This window comes from Cervus elaphus, chromosome 13 (assembly GCF_910594005.1).
Source record: "Cervus elaphus chromosome 13, mCerEla1.1, whole genome shotgun sequence".
Lineage (NCBI taxonomy): Eukaryota > Metazoa > Chordata > Mammalia > Artiodactyla > Cervidae > Cervus > Cervus elaphus.
The window spans coordinates 45,173,176-45,195,559 of NC_057827.1; positions in this window are offsets into that span (position 1 = coordinate 45,173,176).

The window sequence follows — 22,384 nt, forward strand, 5'->3', positions numbered from 1 at the left end:
TTTCTGAGTGTGTCTGTGAGGATGCCTCTGAAAGAAATTAGTTTTTGAATCAGTAGACTGAGTGAAGAAGATTGCCCTTAGCTTATTTAAAAACTTTGATGTGTCTTTAAGTCTTTTTTAACTTACAGATTCCCTTTCTTTTCCTTAAAATTTATGTAGAAGACTCTGGGCCATTTGACCTTTAGAGCTGCCCCAAATCTGGCATCATCCCGTCCAGTCAGAGCCTGAACAGAACAAGAAGGCAGAGGAAGTCTGGCTTTGCTCTCTGCTTAAACTGAGACAACCATCTTCTCCTGCCCTTGAATGCTGGCGCTCCTGATTCTCAGGCTTTGGGACTCAGACCAGGACGTATACCATTGGTCCCTTGATTCTCAGGCCTTCAGACTTGGGCTGGATCACACCACTGGCTTTCCTGTTCTCTAGCTTGCACATGGTAGATCATGTTACTTCTTGGCCTCCACAATCACGTGAGTCCATTCCTGTAATAAATCTATATATGTGTATTTGTATATGTCTATAAATATCCTGTTAATTCTGTTTCTCTCAAGAACACCGACTAATACACCCACTTGCAGTCCCACCTTCCCCACAAAAGTAACCATATCCTGACTTTACTGTAATCATTTAGCTGCCTTTTTTATTGTTCTGTATATGTGCCTGCCTTAGCACTGTGGTTTAGTTCTTGCTCATTTAAAACATTTGAGGTGTCTTTAAGTCTCTTTTAACTGAAAGATTCCCTATTTTCCTTAAAATCTATATAGAGGAGTCCAGGCCACTGGACCTTTAGTGTTTCCCCAAACCTGGATTGTGTTGATTGCAATCTCTTGGTGCAGTACAACATGTTCTCCTGACCTCTCTAATTCCTGAGAATTGGCAACTAGGTCCAGACACTGGATCAGACTCACTTTGGCAAAGTTGTAGGTGGTATTTGGTAAGATCATAGGAAGTACGTGGCACCTGGTTGTCTCTCTTTTTGCGATAGGAACAACTTTGGTGCTTTAATGTGTACATCTTTTAACTCATTAGAGTTGCACAGTGATGCTATCTTAACTCTATCCTTTCTTTCTATTAGTTGGGATACATTTATGGAGAGATTTTTCATCACTATTGATTAATCAGTGGTATAGTTCACAAAGGGAAAGAAGGATAAATGCTTGATTCTTGCCTTTTATTTACTAATTCTCATGAATTATTTCCCTGTTATACCTCAAAGGTGACCACTTCCTTTTTTAAAAGATTGTTTAAGAACTTACGGATTTAAACATATTTATAGGTTTAAAAACATTGCATTTATTATCATTACTGAAACTCAGATGATCACATCTATATAAAATTACCACATTGCACCTGAAATCTTCCATTATTATAATGAGCCCCAGGTTCCTTTCAAGAGAAATTATATTTTAAAGCCATATCTGGTTCTGCTGGGTCAGTCTGTTTCTAGGCCTTTTCAGTGGACACAGCTAGGAAAGATATGCCTGCAGATACATACATACATCTATGCATCTATTTCACATCTCGTCTTTCCCCTATTTTTTATTAGTTGCACTTTGTCTACAGTGTTTCTTAGCCCTCCCACAGTCTTCGCTCCACATGTAAAATATACCATATGTATGTCCACCATCAGTCCTTACGTCAATGTCACCCTAGCCATCTTGGTTGTCTGAAGCCCATCCTCAGGAAAGGATCTTAGGAATAGTATTACCTAAGTCCTTGCATGTTGCAGAGTTTGTCTGTGCCCTTTATACTTGAAAATAACTCCTGCTGGATATCACATCCTTGATTCATACTTTCTTTCTTCGACTATCTTAAATATGTTACCCCATTTCCTTCTGAGAAAGAGCATTGCTGTGGGGAAAACCGAGTGGCAATTTCATTTTCTTTCCCTTATAATTCATCTGTTCTTTTTTCTGGGTGTCCAAACAATTTTCCCTTCCCATCTCTTCCTTTCCCTTCCAGATACAGCCTCATATTGGTCATTTGGGGTTGATATTCTCAGGTACATACTGTGTTTTTTTTTTCAATATGTATTTCAAATATATGTGTATATATATATATATATATATATATATATAAATTTTTATTTAATTTGTCTGTGCTCTGCAACATGTGGGACTTTAGTTCCTTCAGTAGGGATCAGACCTGCACCTCCTGCATTGAAGCATGGAGTCTTAACACTGGACCTCCAGGGAAGTCCCTATATTTTTCACTGTGGAAGATTTTTTCTTGAGTTACAGTTTTTAGTAGTTGTTCTTTCACTTTGACTTCTCTTCTGCAGGGACTCTTCCCTATATATTCAAGCTCCCTTGTGTATCTTTAATATTCCTCATTTTCTCTTGCTGTCTTTTTAACTCTTTTCTTCATTTCTTTTTGGTTTTTAAAATGTTTCTCTTTTTCATATTTTCTTTCTCTAGGGACATTATTGTGTATATTCATTCTATATTCCTTCTAGTATACTCTTCATTTCTGAAATGATCTTATTTCTAATTTGTATGAGTTCCGTCACCTCACTTCTGAGCTCTTCTAATTTTGATTGTTTTTTTTCAAGTCTCCTATTATTTCCTTAATGCCTTTGAACTCATTTTAAAGTAATTAGGTTACAGTTTTGTACTGTGTTGTGGATGTGTCTTTCTGGCTTGCTTTCCTTGCCTGTGGGATGCTTCTGAGTTCCTTATTTTCCTTTTTCTTATTGTTATCTATATGGTGTGTACCTTGGTATTTTCCTATCGCTCATTCTTAGTGAAATTAGTTTTTCTCAACTTTAGGATGAGGCAGGGGGTTAAACAAAGTGTTTCTTCCTCACAGAGCGCCCCTCTTGTTGATTTTGTGTCATGTTCAAACATATGGCAGCCCGCTCGCTCAGCTTTCTGGCTCTGTTTCCCGCCTCTCCTTCGGCCTGAACTTTCTCTTTCCTTTCTCTCTGTTGTCCCTGTTCTGCTCGTCTTTGACTGCACTTCCAGCAGCTCCTCCCTAGTGCGGGCCCCATCCTAGGAGGGAGCCCCGATCCCACAGGGGCCCCTGTGTCCCCCTAACCTCAGGCCCCTTGCCCTCACTTTCTATTGGTGAGGGTAAAACCTCCTGGTTTTAGCTTCCGTTCTCAAACCGGTCTTCCATACTTCCCAGTGAAAGCCGAAGGCTGTACTGTGGTTTTCCTGTTCTCGGGCCCATAAGTCAGAGCCCCGTGGCTTCCCTCTTCTTCCACCTGCACAGATGGGCTACCATGCAGGTCTTGTGAGTGTTGGTTTGTCCCCACCCATTTATATTTTGGGGTGCATGGGGACACCTTGTTGTCTAGTTTTGTTTTAAATGTTGTCCATAGCCTTTTGCTTCTGCAATTTTCCAGAATCCTGCCATACAAAGGAGCTCTTGATTGATGTTTGCCCAGTTTCCTTCTCCTTGGGAGCAGGGAGAAGCATTTTAACCTCCCTGCTGAAGACATTTAAAAGTGCTTCTGATGGAGGACTCTCTCTTCTCCTCAGCCTGCCTAAGCCTTTTTTCCTCTCCCTGGGCAGATTTTAGCAGGATGGAAGGGAAAACCGGTCTGCGTTAGAGCCTCACAGTGTGACAGAACCCTTTCGTGCCTTGCTCTCCATGGGACCAAACTGAAAGGTGACTGGGCAAGCAGAATGTTTCAGAGATGAACGTTGTTTCTGTTCCAGATGAAGCTTTAGTGACTCATTCTTAATAGGGGAGACTCATTTATTTATTTATTTATTTTTTGGGGGGAGACTCATTTAAAATACAGCTTTTCTAGGGCTGATACTATGCTTCCAGGCAGCACTAGGCACCGCTAGGGGAAACCAGCACTGTAACCAGAGAAGCATTTTTATCACTTGTGTTCACACAGTGAAAATTGGAGAGGTCTACGATTTTAACCCTATTCTAAAGACCAGTTTCCTGAGTATAAAATCACAGCAACCCACCCAAGGTGGCTTTCCTCACTCTTGCTTCTGGAAGAGGGCAGTTGCATGGCTATGTCAGCTCTCTTTCCTCCCTGCCTGGCTGGTCGTGTGCCCTCCCTGGGTCAGTGAAGGACCGTCCACTCGCCAGGCTCTGCAGTTTGTCTCTGCAGGTGCTGGACATCCTTGGAAATCCAAGTGCTGTCCTGCTTGAGGCCGTCGCTGACAGCTGGGGCTCCTTGTGAGTTTCAGACCAGGCCAAGGCCTCCTGTGATTGGCATTTCTTTTATTAGCCAGGAGCCTACAAACAATCAGCCCTTCTACCGCAAGCCAGCATTCGGTGTTTGGCTGGAAAGTGTCTCTTGGTGACCTTTATTTGCATTGGCCTGCAGATAATAAGTTTCCTTAGTGAGCAGGAGGTGGGAGGAGGTAAAGGGCATATGTGAAGCCTAAGTATTAGCTGTGAGGACTTAAGTATAGGATGTGCAGCCTGCGCTGGCAACCTCAGTTCCGCTGCCCTTTAGGAAGGGGACAGTGACTGTGTCATTAGCCACCCTGGCCAAGCACCACCCCGGGGGTCCTTACGAGGTGAAAGAATTTAGCGATTGTACAGCCAGTGTCCTTTGAAGGTCCCTAAAGCAGGAGACCACACCTGGTAATCATGAGAGAGATAAAGCTTTGCCATATTGTAGGCAGCCAGTTGGCAGCCTGCAGATGAGTTTTGTTTGGACTTCAGAAAATTTTTAAAAAATTTTACATTTCCTGTCATCATTGAAATATCAAGAGACTTCATGTTTCTTTCTTTCTTTCTTTTTAATATTAATCTCTGGGTTCTCTTAGAGAAACCATAGATGTGGCAACAATCTGCTGGCATTGAGTGGCAGCTGCCTCCTAACCTAGGGGCCTGTGAGCGTCCTGTTGCCATAGTCCCCCCTCTTTCCTCTGCCATCATTTTTGCTCTTTCTTCTGGATTATTCTTATCAGCATACAAACCTAATGTTATCTCTCTGTTGAAAGCCGTCAACCTTTTCTTGACTCCGCTTCCCCTGCTAGTGCTCCTTCACATTTCTTTTCCCCTCTTTGCAGCAGGAACTCCTCAAAATGTGTTCACACTCACACTGTCCATCCGCCTGCTCCCATCTTCTCTGCCATGCTCCCCAGTCAAGCCCTGGTCTCCCCGTCTCCACCACAACACAGCAGAGGACGCTGTGTCTCAGGTTTCCTCCAAGTCAGCCCAAGAGCCTCCTGTGATGCTGGCCCTCGGTTCTTCTCACGCTCCATTGCTCAGTCTTTGCTCACCTGCCCTCCGGGTTCTACAGCTTTCAAGCTTTCCTTTCTGTCAGGCCTCTTTGGTAGGAAAGACTTAGGTCTCTGCCATTGGTCCTCATCTCCCTCCATACCCACCTGTTTATTGCCTGCAGTCTCATGGCCTTAAAAAGCATCTCTGTGCTGGGTCCTCAGTGTGTGTATCCAGCCCCGGCCTGAAGAGCAGTCATAAGCGCCCTGCCTCCCTGTCTGCTCCTCTTGATGTCTCACATTGGCACATCCACACCAAGCTCTGGTCTTTCTTCCTTTGCCAGCCGTCTTCCATGTATCTTGCCGCGTTCACTCTTCACCTTCCCCCCACTCTCCTGCTCTCTGCCCTGCAAGAGTGATTTGTATGGCTACTCCATTCTAGTTGGTTCTACCAAGGCAAGCACAGCAGGAGATCAAGGGAAAGAGTTGAGTGATGTCAAGGTGTTTATTCCTCAGGGTCCTTCCCTGTAGAGTCACCTAAGGCTGGCTGCATCCCTCTATCACAAGCAAGTCAGCACACTAATTCCAAGAGATACAGGCACTGCGTATCATTGCATCATTATTTACAATAGCCAACATACAGAAGCAACCAAAATGCCCATAGACAGACGAATGGATAAAAAAAGATGTTATATATGAAATGGAATGCTACTCAGTCATAAAAAAATGATGAAATCTTGCTATTTGTGACAAGATGCATGGCCCTGGAGGTTATTATGCTTAGTGTAATAAGTCAGACAAAGAAAGACATATGTGTTCACTGTATGTGGAATCTAAATAACAAAACAAATGAAGAAAGTATAACAAAACACAAAAAGACTCACAGGTGAGTGGCAGTTAGCAGAGGAAAGAGGGGTGGAGGGAGGACCAAACAGGTGAAGGGGTTAAGAGATACAAGCTACCAGTTACAAAATCATCGTCACAGAGCTGTAACGTACAGCACAGGAAATACAGTCAGTATTTTATAATCACTTGGTATGGTGTGGAATCTACAAAAATACTGAATCAATGTTTATATTCCTGCAACTAATGTAATATTCTATTCTAATGTTGTACGTTAACTATTTTGTTGTTTAGTCTCTAAGTTGCATCTGACTCTTTTGAGACTTGGACTGTAGCCTGCCAAGCTCCTCTGTCCATGGGATTTCCCAGGCAAGAATACTGAAGTGGGTTGCCATTTCCTTCTCCAGAGGGTCTTCCCAACCCAGGGGTCAAACCCGCATCTCCTGCTTGGCAAGCGGATTCTTTACTGCTGAGCCACCAGGAAAGCCCAAGTTAACTATAATTCAGTTTTTTACAAAGTAAGTCAGCACAGACATTTCCACGTGATTCTGTGCTTCTTGTGTCTGATAACTAACCCCTTCAAGCCTAGGGCCGGTCACTGCCCTACTGCTTACTAGACTTAGAGTACCACACTGTCTCCTGTTTTCCCTACAGCTTGCCCACACCTTTGTAAATAGTCCCTCCATTAAGCCATCCATGAATTACCCTAATTTGAGTACGCCATGTTTCCTGCTGGGATCTTGATTGTACCTCCTATTGTGGCCCTTTTTGTTTGAAGAGGATGTTATTGACAGTGACCATCCTTTGTGTGAAGACAGAAAGGCAGGTCTGTGCCCATTATTTTAATATTACACTTCGACATAAGCCTGAGGGAAAAAACAGAGCAACACTGTCATTCCAATAAATATCTGTAGCTAGACCTTCACAATGATAGGTAACAATTCAGAAGTAAATGCAAATAAGGTAAAGGAGCATTCACCTCAGATGATGACTGCTGCATGCTGCAAGCCAGTGGCAGACATACATGGTCCCCTCCAGCTGTGGGAATAGATAATTGTGATTCATGAAAACCTTCCAGGGAGGCTGCAACCTGCATTCCTACACATATCCAAACATTTTGCCAAGATGCCATGTAGTGTAGAAATCCTATGTCTCCTTGACCTGAAGAATGGGCATTGATTTAGCTGCTGGAGACAGAGGTAGCTAGAATCATTATTGATTTATCTACAGACACTGACCAAAGCCATTCAGTAAACAAGAGTCCCGCGCAAGGATGATGTTTCATCGGGACCACTGTTTACTCGTGTTGTCAGTGCCATGTGTATACTCAGCAAAAACTCAGTTAAGCAAGATCCTAGCTTGCTAACGCTTCATGTTCTTTTAGCATCTGATTAAGTATAAAGGAAGAGCTTCAGTAGCTCATCTTCTGGTGCTGGTTGGGACAACAGGAGAAGAGGAGACTTTCTCTGATGTGGAATTCTGAGGCGGGGCACAGTCTCGTCTCTAACCTCATGTCCACTGCCTGTCCCTTTCTTCCTCACAGAACTCCTTTTGCTTCTAACTCACAGTTTAGATATCACCCTGTGGACTTCCCTGGTGGCTCAGACAGTAAAGCATCTGCCTACAATGCGGGAGACCCGGGTTCAGTCCCTGGGTCGGGAAGATCTCCTGGAGAAGGAAATGGCAACCCACTCCAGTATTCTTGCCTGGAAAATCCCATGGACGGAGGAGCCTGGTGGACTACAGTCCATGGGATCACAGAGTCAGACACGACTGAGCGACTTCACTTTCACTTGGTGTTTTCTTTCTGCAAATAAAACAATTTAATAAATATATTAACGTGAGGTAGTCAGAGAAAAGATCTGTGAACTTTTCCAAGCACCTTTTTGTTTTTAAAACTCCAAGAAAAAGATAATAAATAGCAAAGGTAAAACATAGTTCAAGATGAAATAAGTATCAGTTATTGTATCATTTGTGGGAACAAAAACTATTTTTAAGGGCCTGGGTTAAGGAACGTGAGAGCAGAAAGGGCAAATAATCAGAGAGGCAAAGATTTACATACAAGAGGTTGATTCTCCAATTATTTATTCTGGCGGAAACAACAAAAGCGTGTTACAGTAAAGAATGTTTGAAGTGTGATATATCCATAATAGTTAGATAAGTTGTTACACATCAATAAGCACCCATCAAATATCATCTTTTCAAAGTATATTTGAATACTAGGAAACTATTTAGGATGAAATGTTAAGTGAAAAAAGAAACTGTTTAGTATTGTTCCTGATTTGATTATATGTGTGTGTATATTTTACATATGTATATATGGGCTTCCCTGGTAGCTCAGTGGTAAAGAATCTGCCTGCCAATTCAGGCAGTATTCTTGCCTGGGAAATCCCATGGTCAGAGGAGCCTGGTGGGCCACGGTCCATGGAGTGGCAAGAGAGTCAGACACAACTTAGCAACTAAACAACAAAAACCCCAATATGTGTGTGTGTGTAAATATGTATATACACAACACACATTCCTGTATTAATAGAAGGATTAGGGCATATGCCAAAATGCTTGCAATGGTTATTCAGATGATAGGATTATAGATTATCAGTATTTAGTTCTTTATAAGATCTATATTTTATAGATTTTTTGCAATAAATATATAAACATGTTCATCATATAATTAGAAGTGGGAAAGTTACTCTTTAAAGGAGAGGACATTGATTTGTAGAAAGGAATGGTGGAATTTCAGACAGCAAGGAATGGGCATTTTAGTGTGTGTGGGAGACTTCCGTTACATCACACTTAACAGACAACAGTAATTAACAACAAATTTCACAGAATAATAATGATGAACTTTTATTGTGTATATACCATTTGCCAAGCACTCTGTATTAGCATACTTTATATTCATTGCTTCTCTTTTAATCCTCTTAACAGCACTATGAAGGTAGGTACTAGAATTATCCTAAAGAGACAGGTGAGGCTTAGCAAGGTTAAGTATATTGGTTAGAGTAAATCAAACTGCTATAACATAAACCTGAAACCTCATTGGATTAACAAAAAGGAAACAGATCCTTTAATCATATAAAGGATATTTCTGGATCATGTAAAGTCTCATTGTCAGCATCAGTTGAGGGTGGGCTGGTTTCCACTCCATCTGTGGCTTCCAAGCCTGCCCTGGAAATTCATATCAGGCCAGCAGCCAGGATCCCTGAGGTCATGAAGGAGTCTGCAGTTTCTATGGGCCAGAATCTCCACCTATGTTTCAGTGGCCAGAACTCAATCATGTGGTCACGCCATCCTGCAGGGGAAGCTAGGAAATTGAGGCTACCTGTATTCCCGGGAGGAAAGGGAGAGTGGTGAGAAGAATGGCTGAGTAATTTCTGCCATGTTATGTGTATGACTAGAGAGCTCATGCCAAGTAAGTGCCAGAGAAGGATTTGAGTACAGTCAGTCCTATTCCAAAGCTGACATCTGAACCACAGTACCAGACATTCACACTGCAGAGGACTTGAATTTTAAAAGCAGACTCCCCATAGGCACTGGCTTTGTAGAGCAGTGGAATCATTGTCTTTGGAAATGAGATATTCAACTTTATTTTTTTACAGTAAGATCTTATTTTGTTTTTTAAAAGTTTAGACTCAAAAAGAGAGGTTGCAGTATGGCCAGTGCTAAATACCCAAGAGTGGGACAAACATTCAAAAATTGTAGATGCAATGACCTGAGATATTTGAAAATACTTTTAATGGCACTAAGGTGGATTTTAAAAGAGTGTAATGCAAGGAGAACAGATTGTTATAAACTGATGACAAAGAAAATGAAAAATTGCTTAATGCATATTCTATTAAGAACAGTCTTTATGTAAGAAAGAGCAGGATAAACATAATTAAGAGGGAATTGGGACTGATATGCAAAACAGCAATGACCATGCAGTTTGTTCTATAAAATAAGTTCCAAGACATCTGTTTCATGGAGATGAACAAGGTGCAAACATTTGCCTTCTGTTACTCCCAAGACCAACCAACATGAAAGCATAGAACTACCAAAAGAATAAACCCACAGCAGGGAAGGGAATGGAACCAGGGTTCACAAAAGAATGAGAAACCTGCACACATTTCTGGAAGGCTGAGAGTGAGCTGAGAGATGAGAGGTAGGGAAAGGTAACAGACAGCCTAGCACCAGTTTCAGGGACCAAGGAAGCTGTTGGCCTAGTAGAGGAGGCACTGGGTTGAGAGTCAACAGGGCATTTGGAAGCAGGTGTGAGCAGCTGGGGGTTGGGGAAGAGGAGGTGGTCTATCAATTGAAGGTTTATTTTTTGAAGAATCTAGTCATGTAAAGTTAAAAATATACCTGACACAAGGTAGAATGTGGAAGGGAATAGGGAAGTCAAGACAAGATATAAAGTTTTATGTAAAAAGAAACAGAAGTTTGTGTTAGAGAAACTGAAAAAAATTAGAACATTGAAAAGAGAGGCAAGAAATGGGATAGTATAAAAATCCTTATCTTTTTATCACAGTCAGTAAAATTGTTTTAGTTGAGAAATTAAGAAACAGAAATAATTCTTAATTTTATCCAACATATTATCCAGAAGGGATAAATAACTTTCAAAAGAAAAAATATTAAGAAAGTTTCCTCTTTGGGTAGTGCCACAGGAAGGTAGAGAAGGAGACAGTAGGTTTTGAGGTCTTCTGGATTATTTGACTTATTCACGTATTATATTCATGGAAAGTAAAAATCAGTTCAACTTTCTAAATTCCCTTGCTTTCTCATACATAATACTTCCCCAGAGAACCTATTAGAATGTGGATTTCTGCTCTGTTTCCAGATATTCTCACTTAACAGGGGGGTTCTGATACAGGAAGTCCGTGAGTCGTAGATTAGGAGCTGTGGCTCTAGGCTGTAAGAAATTATGTCCAGTGTTCATGCCAACATCACAGGTATGAGAGCTGAGCCAGCATTCTCTGCTCTCCCTTTCCCCACACATCTAGCTGCTCACTTCCTGGAGATGAAAGTGTTTCCAGGGAGCAGTCTGCTAATCTGTGCCCACAGATGAGGCTGAGAAGATGGCGCCACTTCCATGACTTCCCTTGGACCCGTGCCAGTGCTAAGTCCAAAAACACTTGCCTGTGCCCCCTGAGAGTCATGCCACTGCACATGACCACAGAGACACGTCAGTCATTCACAGTGAGAAGGTGAACGCCAACCACTGCACATGATCACAGAGACACGTCAGTCATTCACAGTGAGAAGGTGAATGCCAACCACTGCACATGATCACAGAGACACGTCAGTCATTCACAGTGAGAAGGTGAACGCCAACCACTGCACATGACCACAGAGACACATTAGTCACTTACAGAAGTAGAAGGTGACTGCCACTCAGGCTAGATACCAGGATGCTGTTCTCTTATGCAAAAACCATTAACAGAACTAGAGTAAATCTAGAAAGTGGCTTGGTAGGTATAGAATCAGAGTTTATGGGATCAGTAGAATGTTTAATCGACTACACCTCTCATGGCTCATCCTCCTTCTCCACAGCATGGCCCTTCCCATGCTGTGGTACTTCCCAACCCTAGCTGCACATTACATTCATGGCAGGAGCTTTCCAGAAGTACCAACACAGGCTCCACCACAGATCCACGAGTCTGAATCTCTGAAGGTGGGGCTCAGGCGCTGATGCTTTTGTGAAGCTCCGAAGGAGGTCGTAACTGCTGCCAAGGGTTAGGAATCACAATACAGTAGAGTCACAGTGTGTTCCTGCCAAGTTGCCTTTGAACTCCCCCCAGTCCACGTGGGAAACATTAGTATGTGTCCCAGGGAAACGCTTAGATGCCTGGAGCTGCACTTTGGTGTTTTCCCTTTAGTCCATGACTAGCACCTTAGTATAAAACATCCAGAAACTCAATGTTGTCTGCAATGCAAGTAAAACCTTGCTTTATGCATATTAATTCATTTAATCATTGTAGCAGCCCTCCAAGGTAGGTCCTATTATCTGGATTTCACAGATGTGAAGGCTGAGAAAACAGAGGTGAAGTTACTTGCCTAAGGTGGTAACATTGTTAGATGGGAGAGCTGGGATGTGAACCCTGGTGGCCTAGCCCACAGTCTAGATTCAGTCATTCTGTTATATTTGTGTGGGAAAACCAAAGCAATCAGAAAAGGCCTTCTACTTGCTTCCATACCCACATTTGCCAGCCAACTGCATACGTGACGAGCGTCTCCATCTGTGCACTAGGTCCCATCTCTTGTTGCCAACTCAAGAACATCGTTCCAGAACTTAAGCCACTGTCTACTCATTATCAGTTATTTCCTCAGTTTGATCTTCCTCACTGGTTGTACACATATTAGCTGTTCCCATGTGCTATTACATCTTTCATTGGAAAAAAATACCTTCCTTGGTCACATAGTTCCCTCCAGCTGCCACCCTATTTTTCTCCTCTCGTTTATAGCAGTCTTTCAGAAGAGTGATCTGTATTTGTCTTCACTTCTTCTGTTCTGCTCCAATTAGACTTTAGGGCTTTCCCTACCCCCAGCATACACACATATTCATAAGAATAGTGCTTATCTTGTGTTTTCTACATGGCCAACTCCGGTGGTCCTTGCTGGGTCTCATCCTTCTCTGCTTATCAGCAGTATATGTCAGCATTAATAGCCTCCCTTAGAAACTTCCAGGCCCCCACTCTGTCTCAGTTAGGTCTTCTCCACTTTACTGGCCATCTACTCTTTTTCAGTCTCTTTTGCTGACTCTCCTCGTCCCTCTGTTTTCTAAAGCATTGACGTGCCCGGGCATGTGTGTGAGATTTCTCCTCTTCCTATAAGTACTCCATAGGTGACTTTATTCAGTTTGTTGATGATCCTCAAACTTATATTCTTTTTTAAACAATTATTTTATTTATTTTAATTGGAAGATAATCACTTTACAATATTGTGATGACTTTTGCCATACTTGAGCAGGAATTGGTATAGGTATACATGTGTCCCCCTTCCTGCCCCCTCCCACGTCTCTCCCCACCCCATCCGTCTGGGTTGTCCCAGAGCACTGGCTTTGGGTGCCCTGCTTCATGTATCGAACTTGCACTGGTCGTTGTTTTACACATGGTAATGTATATGTTTCAATGCTATTCTCTCAAATCATCCCACCCTTGCCTTCTCCCACTGAGTCCCAAAGTCTGTTCTTTATATCTGGGTCTCCTTTGCTGACCTGCATATAGGATTATCAGTACCATCTTTCTAAATTTCATATATATGTGTTAATATACAGCATTTGTCTTTCTCTTTCTGACTTACTTCACTTTGTATGATAGGCTCCAGGTTCATCCACCTTATTAGAACTGATTCAGATGCATTCCTTTTTTATAGCTGAGTTAATATTCCATTTTGTGTATGTACCACAACTTCTTCTGGAGAAGGGCATGGCAACCCACTCCAGTATTCTTGCCTGGAGAATCCCCATGGACAGAGGAGCCTGGTGGGCTACAGCCGATGGGGTCACAAAGAGCCAGACACGACTGAGTGACTAAGCCACCACAACTTCCTAATCCTTTCATCTGCCGATGGACATCTAGGTCACTTCCATGTCCTAGCTATTGTAAACAGTGCTGCAATGAAGACTAGGGTACATGTGTCTCTTTCAGTTCTGGTTTCCTCAGGGTATATGCCCAGCAGTGGGATTGCTGAGTCATATGGCAGTTCTAGTCCCAGTTTTTTAAGGAATCTCCACGCTGTTCTCCATAGTGGCTGTACCAGTTTGCATTCCCACCACCCTTTTCTCCGCACCGTCTCCAGAATTTATTGCTTGTAGACTTTCAAATTTATATTTATAAACATCTTCATAACCATGGAGTATGAAAAAATTCTTAAACAGAACATAAAATGTGCCAGCCAAAACAGAAAAGTGAAGTCAAACTGTATTAAAATTTAGACTGTAAACCAAACGACTATTCAGAAAGGGAAAAGGTAAGCCACAGAGTGGGAGATAGTTATAATGCATGTATCTGACAAAGGCCCTGTATCTATATCATGCAAATAACTACTACAAATAATAACAAAAAGATAGAGAAAGCAATAGAGAAATGAGCAAAGGCTTGAGCAGCCAAGATGTCTCCCCTAAACTCCAGGCTTGAAAATACAACTGCACATTCATGATCTCCGTTGACCGGGCATCTTAAATTTAACCCATCCAAAACACTTCCTGCTTCCTCCTCTCCCTCTCAACCGGGTAGTGTGTGCGTGCTCAGTTGTGTCCGACTCTTTGCTACCCCATGGACTATATAGCCTAGCAGGCTCCTCTGTCCATGGAATTCTCCAGGCAAGAATACTGGAGTGGGTTGTCATTTCCTCCTCCAGGGGATCTTCCTAACCCAAGGATCAAAACTGTGTCTTTCTGTAGCTCCTGCCTTGCAGGCAGATTCTTTACCGATGAGCCACTGGGGAAGCCCCAAAACCCTTGGAGTCATCCTCAATTATTCTTTCTCTTCCCTCCCATCTCCAATTTGTATTAGTTCTGTATTGCTTTGCAACAAGTTATACCTAATTTCTGCATGCTGGGAAACTAGACACCCCTTAGCTGGGTCTCCAGGATCAAAGACTCTTTTGAGGATATAGTCAAGGTGCTAGCCAGGACTACAGTCACCTCAAGGCTTGACTATGGAAGACCACTTCCAAATTCACTCATGTGGCTGTTGGCAAGCCTCAAGTCCCCACTGGCTGTTAGTTGTAGATGACAGTTTCTTGACATGGGCCTTTCCAAGGGAAGATTGCAACATAGCATCTGGTTTTCCCCACAGTTAGCCAGAAAAAGAGTGAGAGACGGCAGCTAGACAGAAGTCACGTTTAATAAGCTAGTCTTGAAACTGACATACCATCACCTTTGCTGTATTCTTTTCTTTAAAAGTGAGTCACTAAGTCCAGCCCACACTCAAGGAGAAGGAAGGCTCACTGGGGACCATCATAGAGGCTGCCAACTACACAATCCAATTCTCCCATCTTTTATCAAATATGTGCAGAATCCAAGTATTTCTCACCACCTCCATTGCTAGCACCCTGGTCCACCTGGCTTATTGCAGTAGCTTCTTATATGGTATCTTTCCGTCCTAAGGCCTGCTGTGCACAAACTATTTGACACTCAGTAGTGAGAGTGATTCTGTACGGTCAGTAAAAGCAAGACCTGGAGCTGACTGTGACTCAGATCATGAACCTTCTTAAATGAACAATGTAAAGAAACAGGAAAAGAATAGAATGGGGAAAATCTAGAAATCTCTTCAAGAAAATTGAAGATAGCAAGGGAACATTTCATGCAAGGATGGGCACAGTAAAGGACAGAAACATTAAGGACCTAACAGGAGCAGAAGAGATTAAGAAGAGGTGGCAAGAATACACATAAGAACTATGCAAGAAAGATCTTAATGACCTGAATAACCATGATGGTGTGATCACTCACCTAGAGCCAGACACCCTAGAGTGTGAAGTCAGGTGGGCCTTAGGAAGTATTACTACAAACAAAGCTAGTGGTGGTGACAGAATTCCAGCTAAGCTATTTAAAACCCTAAAAGATGATGCTTAAAAGTGCTGCATTCAATATGTCAGCAAACTTGGAACACCAGCAGTGACCACAGGACTAGAAAAGGTCAACTTTCATTCCAATCTGAAAAAAGGACAATTCCAAGGAATGTACAAACTACCATACAATTACACTCATTTCACATGCTACCAAGATTATGCTCAAAATCTTTCAAGGCAGTCTTCAGCAGTATGTGAACCGAGAACTTCCAGATGTACAAGCTGGGTTTCCAAGAGGCAGAGGAACCAGAGATCAAATTGCTAACATTAGTTGGATCATAGAGAAAGCAAGGGAATTACAGAAAAAAACATGTACTTCTGCTTCATTGACTATGCTAAAGCCTTTAACTGTGTGGATCACAACAAATTGTGGAAAATTCTTAAAGAGATGGGAGTACCAAACCACACTACCTGTCTCCTGAGAAACCTGTATGTGGATCAAGAAGCAGAGAACCGTGAGTGGTTCAAAACTGGGAAAGGAATATGACAAGCCTGCTTATTATCATTCTGCTTGTTTAACTTATATGCAGAGTACATCTTATGAAATGCCAGGCTGGATGAAAGACAAGCTGAAATCAAGATTGTCAGGAGAAATATCAACAACCTCAGATATGCAAATAATACCACCCTAATGGCAGAAAGCAAATAGAAACTACTTTAGTTCTTTAGCCTCTTGATGAGGGTGAAAGAGGAGAGTGGAAAAGCTGGCTTAAAACTCAGTATTCAAAAAACTAAGATCATGGCATCCAGCCCCATCACTTCATGGCAAATAGAATGGGAAAAAGTGGAAGCAGTGAGAGATTTTATTTTCTTGGGCTCCAAAGCACTGTGGACAGTGACTGCAGCCATGAAATTAAAAGACGCTTGCTCCTTGGAAGGAAAGCTATGTCAAACCTAGACAACATATTAAAAAACAGAGACATCACTTTGCGACAAAGGTCTGTGTAGTCAAAATTATGGTTTTTCCAATAGTCAAGTACAGATGTGAGAGTTTAACCACAAAGAAGGCTGAGCACCAAAGAATTGATGCTTTCAAACTGTGGTGCTGGAGAAGACTCTTGAGAGTCCCTTGGACTACAAGATCAAACCAGTCAATCCTGAAGGAAATCAACCCTGAATACTCAAGGACAGATGCTGAAGCACCAATATTTTGGCCACATTATGTGAAGAACCAATGCATTGGAAAAGACCCTGATGCTGGGAAAGATTGATGGCAAAAGGAGAAGGGGGTGGAAGAGGATGAGATGGTTGGATAGCATTACTGGCTCAATGGACATGAATTTAAGCAAACTCAGAGAGTGGAGGACAGAGGAGCCTGGCATGCTACAATCCATGAAGTCACAAAGAGTTGGACATGATTGAGTGACTGAACAGCAACAGTGAGTGTGAGCCCTTGAAATATGAGTGAGATCATGTTAATCCTCTGTTAAAAAAAAATTCTGATGTTCTATGAGCATGCTTTGTTCCTGCCCCGACCTTTTCTTATACTATTCCCTGTTTCGTTCCTTCTGCTCCAGCCACTCAGGTCTCCTTCATGTTCCTTGAACACATTAAGCATGTACCACCTTAGATCCTTAGCATGCATGTGTCTTCTCTTAGATATTTGCAAGACTGTGTAAGGATGTCATCTTTCAGTGAGTCCTTCCCCAAATGCCCTGTATAAAATAGCAATACACATACCTCTTCACTCCTTTACTGCCTGTACCCCTTAATGAACTCTTATTCTATTCCATAGCACTTACCATCAGCCTTGTTTTATTTGTTTATTTTCTTTCTTTCCAGTGGAACTTATTGGTGTACTAGGAACTCAAAAAATGTTAAATACATATATTCATACGTGCTTACCTGCAGTCAGGTTATACCAAGTTCTTGCTCTTCCTATGGCTGTGAACAGTTTTGAACAATTTTGTGTGTGTGTGGCACCATTTGATCATTTACCTCATTGGAGTTGTGTTGAATTAATCAATTAACTCTATTACAAGTGGAAGGGGTGAGTAGGAATGGGTAGGAGGGTAGGGGGAGAGATTGCCTGCTACACTCTTAGCCGTCCACACTGCATCCCTGACCAACCCACTGATTCTTCATCCTTCTGTCAAAATCTTTCCCTCCTGAGCCTCATGGTACCTTCTTGCTGTCATTTCCAGATCCTGAGTCCATCCAAGATCTTAGCCCAGCACCCCTCCAACCAGAGCCATGGCTCTTGCTGTGCCTTTGAAATCCTAAACTCTGGAATACCAATGTTTGACCCCTACCTCTACCCTTTCAGTTTAACCCCCTTCTATTTGCCCTTGAAACACACGGAGACCTCCACCCTATGCTCCTCCAATTTCGCCAAACTGTCCCCTTTTGGCCTGATGTCTTCTATCTAGCCTGAACATCTGATTCATCACCATATTCTGTACAAAGAAGATGGGTGTAGTGGTGGAAAGCACAGGCTCTGGAGACACAAATACAGATTCAAAGCCTGGCTTCACCACTTGCTAAATCTTGTGATGCTGGGCAAATTAATTAGTATGTCTAAAACATACTTTCCTTAAATGAGAATAATAGCTTCCTTATAGGGAGGTTGTGAGGATCATAAGAGTTTTAAAGAAATGCTTTGCTCATAGGACAATAAATGGAAACAGTGACTATTGATGGTCATTTTAAAATGAGTTAATATTTAGAAATCTTTAAAAGAGTGTCTGGTACGTCATAATTAGCTTTTTAATGTTTGTTAAATAAATTAATATCTATTTATTTCTATTTCTTTCCAGTATCATGCCATACCTTTTCCTCATGCTCAAAACCTCCTAGTTTCTGTTGCTCCGATGTGAGTCCTGTTCATTCCCATCACACACCTGGCCAACTGAAGGCAGAGGAAAGTCCGGGCTCCAGCCTCAGCCGCAGCTCAGGGCAGCTCCTCAGCCCTTTTACTGTCCGTCAACAACGCCCTCTGTCCTTTGCTTAGCAGTTACCTTGGCTCTTCTCACTCAGATCTAGGGCTCTCCCTTGCCACGTGGTTGTGCGTGCAGTCCTTTTCACAGAATCCTCAGGTATGGATCCCAGTGCTGCTGCTGCTGTGACCCTGGACAGGTTACTTAAGCTCAGCCTTGTTCAGTTTCTTCCCCTGGAAAGCACAGAGATTAATGGTACCTCTCACATGGGGTGGTTAAAAGGATTGTGTGAACTAACACATGTGAAACACTTAGAGCAGCGCTTGGCATATAGCAACTTCACAGTAGTTGTATGCTATTCTAAGTCATTCCATTCTTAAAAAGCACATGAAACTTTTGTATTTATGTCTTCTCCTAGCAACTGTCTCTTTCTTTCTGCTCTCATATTGAAGTTTCTTGAAGAAAAAAAAAATAGCCTTTGATATTTTCTCCCTTGTTCTAGTGCTTACTTTCCCCCCCTCTATTAAAATGCATTGTCCCACTCTCCCATCAAAACACTTTTGCTTAGGTTTTGCAAAAAACTCTATGTGTGTCTGTGTGTGCACAGGAGTGTGTATATGTGTGCGTGTGCATGTGTGTGTGTGTGTGTGTGTGTGTGTGTGTGTGTGCGCGCGCTCTGGGACATCTGATACTGCACTACTCTCTTCTTCACGTCTCTCTCTTGGCCCTCCAAGACACCATTTCTTCATGTTCTCTTTTCTCTCTGGCCCCATCTTCCTCTTGTTCCATTCTTCTCTTATTAATGGTGTTGTCCCTGCTTCTCCATCATCAGCCCTACCTCCTTTTTAGGTTATACATTCTCTTCAATCCTTCTACCCTAGTCTTTAGCATACACTTACATGGAAGGACTCTCACACTGAACTCTGAATTACAAACTCATCTATCCCAAGGCCTGCTTATAATTTTACTTAGTTGTCTATGGGCTTCTTCAGTGTATCATATCCAAACTTGAACTCTTCATCTTCCCCCACCAAACACACTCCCCTCTCCTTATTCCATGTCTGAATAAATGGCAGCATCATCCACCCATTGGCAAAGCCAGAAAATGGAGTGTCACCCTCAACAACACCTTCTTAATCACATCCACCCTATACCTAGATGATCTTACAGTCTCAGAGATTCTGGTTCCTTTTTACTTCTAAAATCTGTCCCAACTGCCATTCCGCTCCAACTGTCTCTTAGCTGTTCTCTCAATGTTCAGTATTTCTTGCCAGGCTGATTGCAGTTCCCTCCTGCTGAAGTCTCTCCACTTTCCTCTCTAGTTGTGCCAATCTACATTTCACAATTCTGCAAGGATGTCTTTTTAACATTTAATTCTGCTTATATTATTCCTTTGCTTATAATTTCCAATAACTTCCCATGAATAAAACTCAGATTGCTTAGCCTCACAAAAGGCTGTCATGAATGTGCCTCTGCCTGCCCTTCTGTCTTTACCTCCTAGCTTTCCGCTGTGTGAATCCTATGTGGTTCTCTGGACACATCATTCTCTCTCTTCCTTTCTTTCCCAGCTTTGCCTGGAATGTCTTTTCTGGTTCTCTATTTGACTAAATTATACTCAGCCTTTAAGATTCATCCAAGCTTTATCTTCTCCTGGCAGCCTTCCCTGACCACCTCCAGCCTACCTTAATTTCTTTGATTCAATTAGGAATTAGTTGTAGCTAACAATCTATTCAGCTAGCTTTAAAAAAGAGAGAAAGGAGGGACAGGTGCTCATAGAGTTATCGTAGGATTGAAGGAGCAGGTTTTAAGCTGAGTTTCCAGGGGTGACTCCAAAATTATCACCGCAGAACTAGCCAACCAAGGGTTCACTGCCTCTGCCAAAAGCCATGTCAGCTGGAAACTGGCACCCCCGGGAGGCTGGGGGCTGCCCCTTAAAAAAGCCGCTACACCCTTGTTTGTTAGGATAAATGATGCCAGCAGTCACAGGTAACCACTACATCATGGCATTTATACTCATGTTCCAAGCCTTTCAGTCTTTGCTTTCGGTTGGCAGAGGCTAAGTCCATGTGGGGAAACAGAGCTGCAAGGTAAAGGAGTCCTTAGCTTTCCATTCCCTGATGCCCAGTAAGGTGTGATGGAAGGAGGGTGGAACAGAGTAGAAGGAGCCAGCATGTGCGTCTGTCTCTCACCCCTTTATGCTCTCTTACCCTCATCTACACATTCTATGGACACACTCACCACTCATGTTCTGCTTAACTGCCTACCTGTCAGTTCACCTGAATAGGCTGTCCTTTTCTTTTCTAAAATAAAATTTAACTAATTTATTTATTGGCTCTGCTGGGTCTTGATTGCTGCACCCAGGCTTTCTCTAGTTGCGGCGAGTGGGGGCCGCTCTAGTTGCGGTGTGTGGGGGCTTCTCTCGTTGTGGAGCACAGCTCTCGGGCACACGGGCTTCAGTAGTTGTGGCACATAGGTTCAGTTGCTCCACAGCACGTGGGATCTTCCTGGACCAGGGATCGACTGGTATCACTTGTGCCGCAAGGCAGATTCTTTTTTTTTTTTTTCCCAAGGTGGATTCTTAACCACTGGACCACCAGGGAAGCCCCAGGCTGTCACTTTCTTGAAGGCAAAAACTATTTTTGTTCACCTCTAAATTGTGTGCAGCACATAGTAGGTTCTCAGTAAGTGCTTGTTAACTGAATTAATGAATAAGACGTTTTAGCATCATCTTGGAATTCTCCTTTAATCAACCAGCCAACAACTTCTACCAATTTTGTCTCCAAAACGTCCTTCCAACAAGCACGCATCGTCTCGCCACTGTAACAACCTCAGTATTAATTTCCACCACTCTGTTCCGTTCTGTGGTGTATACTCCTCATCACCACTGAACTTACCTTTCTGAAACACAGATCTTCTCATGTTGCTCCCCGGTCTAAAAGCTTCCAATGGCTTAAGTACAGATTCCTTAGCGTAGCATTCAAAGCCTTCCTCCTTCTGTCCAGTCTGCTTTTTAACTCTGGCCCACAACACTCCCTCACACAGTCTCCACGCTCATCACTCCCTCAGTGCAGCCAGGACGCCGAGCGAGCTTCCTTTGTTCAACTCTGTTCAGCCATCACTGTCCAGCTCAGGAGCCACTTATTCTAGGGATGTTTCTCACTGTCTGCTCTTTATACCTTCACCCTCCAGGGCCCCACATCTGATCAGATTGCCTTCTCTTAAGTTCTAGAGCCGTGGTGTTTGCACAGTGCTGCACAGGGCCCTGGGGCTCTTTGGGGTGGGGGTGTTTCTAGGGCCTCTGAAGGGAACAGAGGGAGGCTGAGCCCCCATCTTACTCCACCCAGAGCAGCTTCTGCTCGTCAACCCATGTACTGTGTTCCATATAGACTTTGTTGAAAAAAGGTTTACATTGTTATGGATAAAAAAAAAAAAAACTTTAAAAGGCAGTTTCTAAAGGACTTTTTGAATATAGCAGCCATCCTAATGAATTGTTTAATCACATGTGTGCCTGGCACTGCATCTTGCTCATTGTTGAATCCTCTGTGTTCTTAGCCTGATAGAGGCAGCCAGTGAGACTAAAGGAATAAGGCCTGGAGAAGACATTATGGTGAACACAGACTTCATGCAGAGCTGCAAGGAAGAAGAGGGTTAGTCTTAAGCTACTTCCTCAGAAAAACAAAAAGTTAAAAGCAAAGGGAGTATTAAACAGGTGGAAGTTTTAGATCGATAAGAGCAATTTGCCAGGGCTTCCCAGGTGGTGTTAGTGGTAAAGAACCCGCCTGCCAGTACAGGAGACAACAGAGTCATGGGTTCGGTTCCTGGGTCGGGAAGATCCCTGGAGGGGGACATGGCAACCCACTACAGGATTCTTGCCTGGAAAATCCCATGGACAGAGGAGCCTAGAGGACTACAGTCTATGGAGTCACAAAGAGTCAGACATGACTGAAGTGATTTAGTACACATGCATAAGCAATTGCCTGT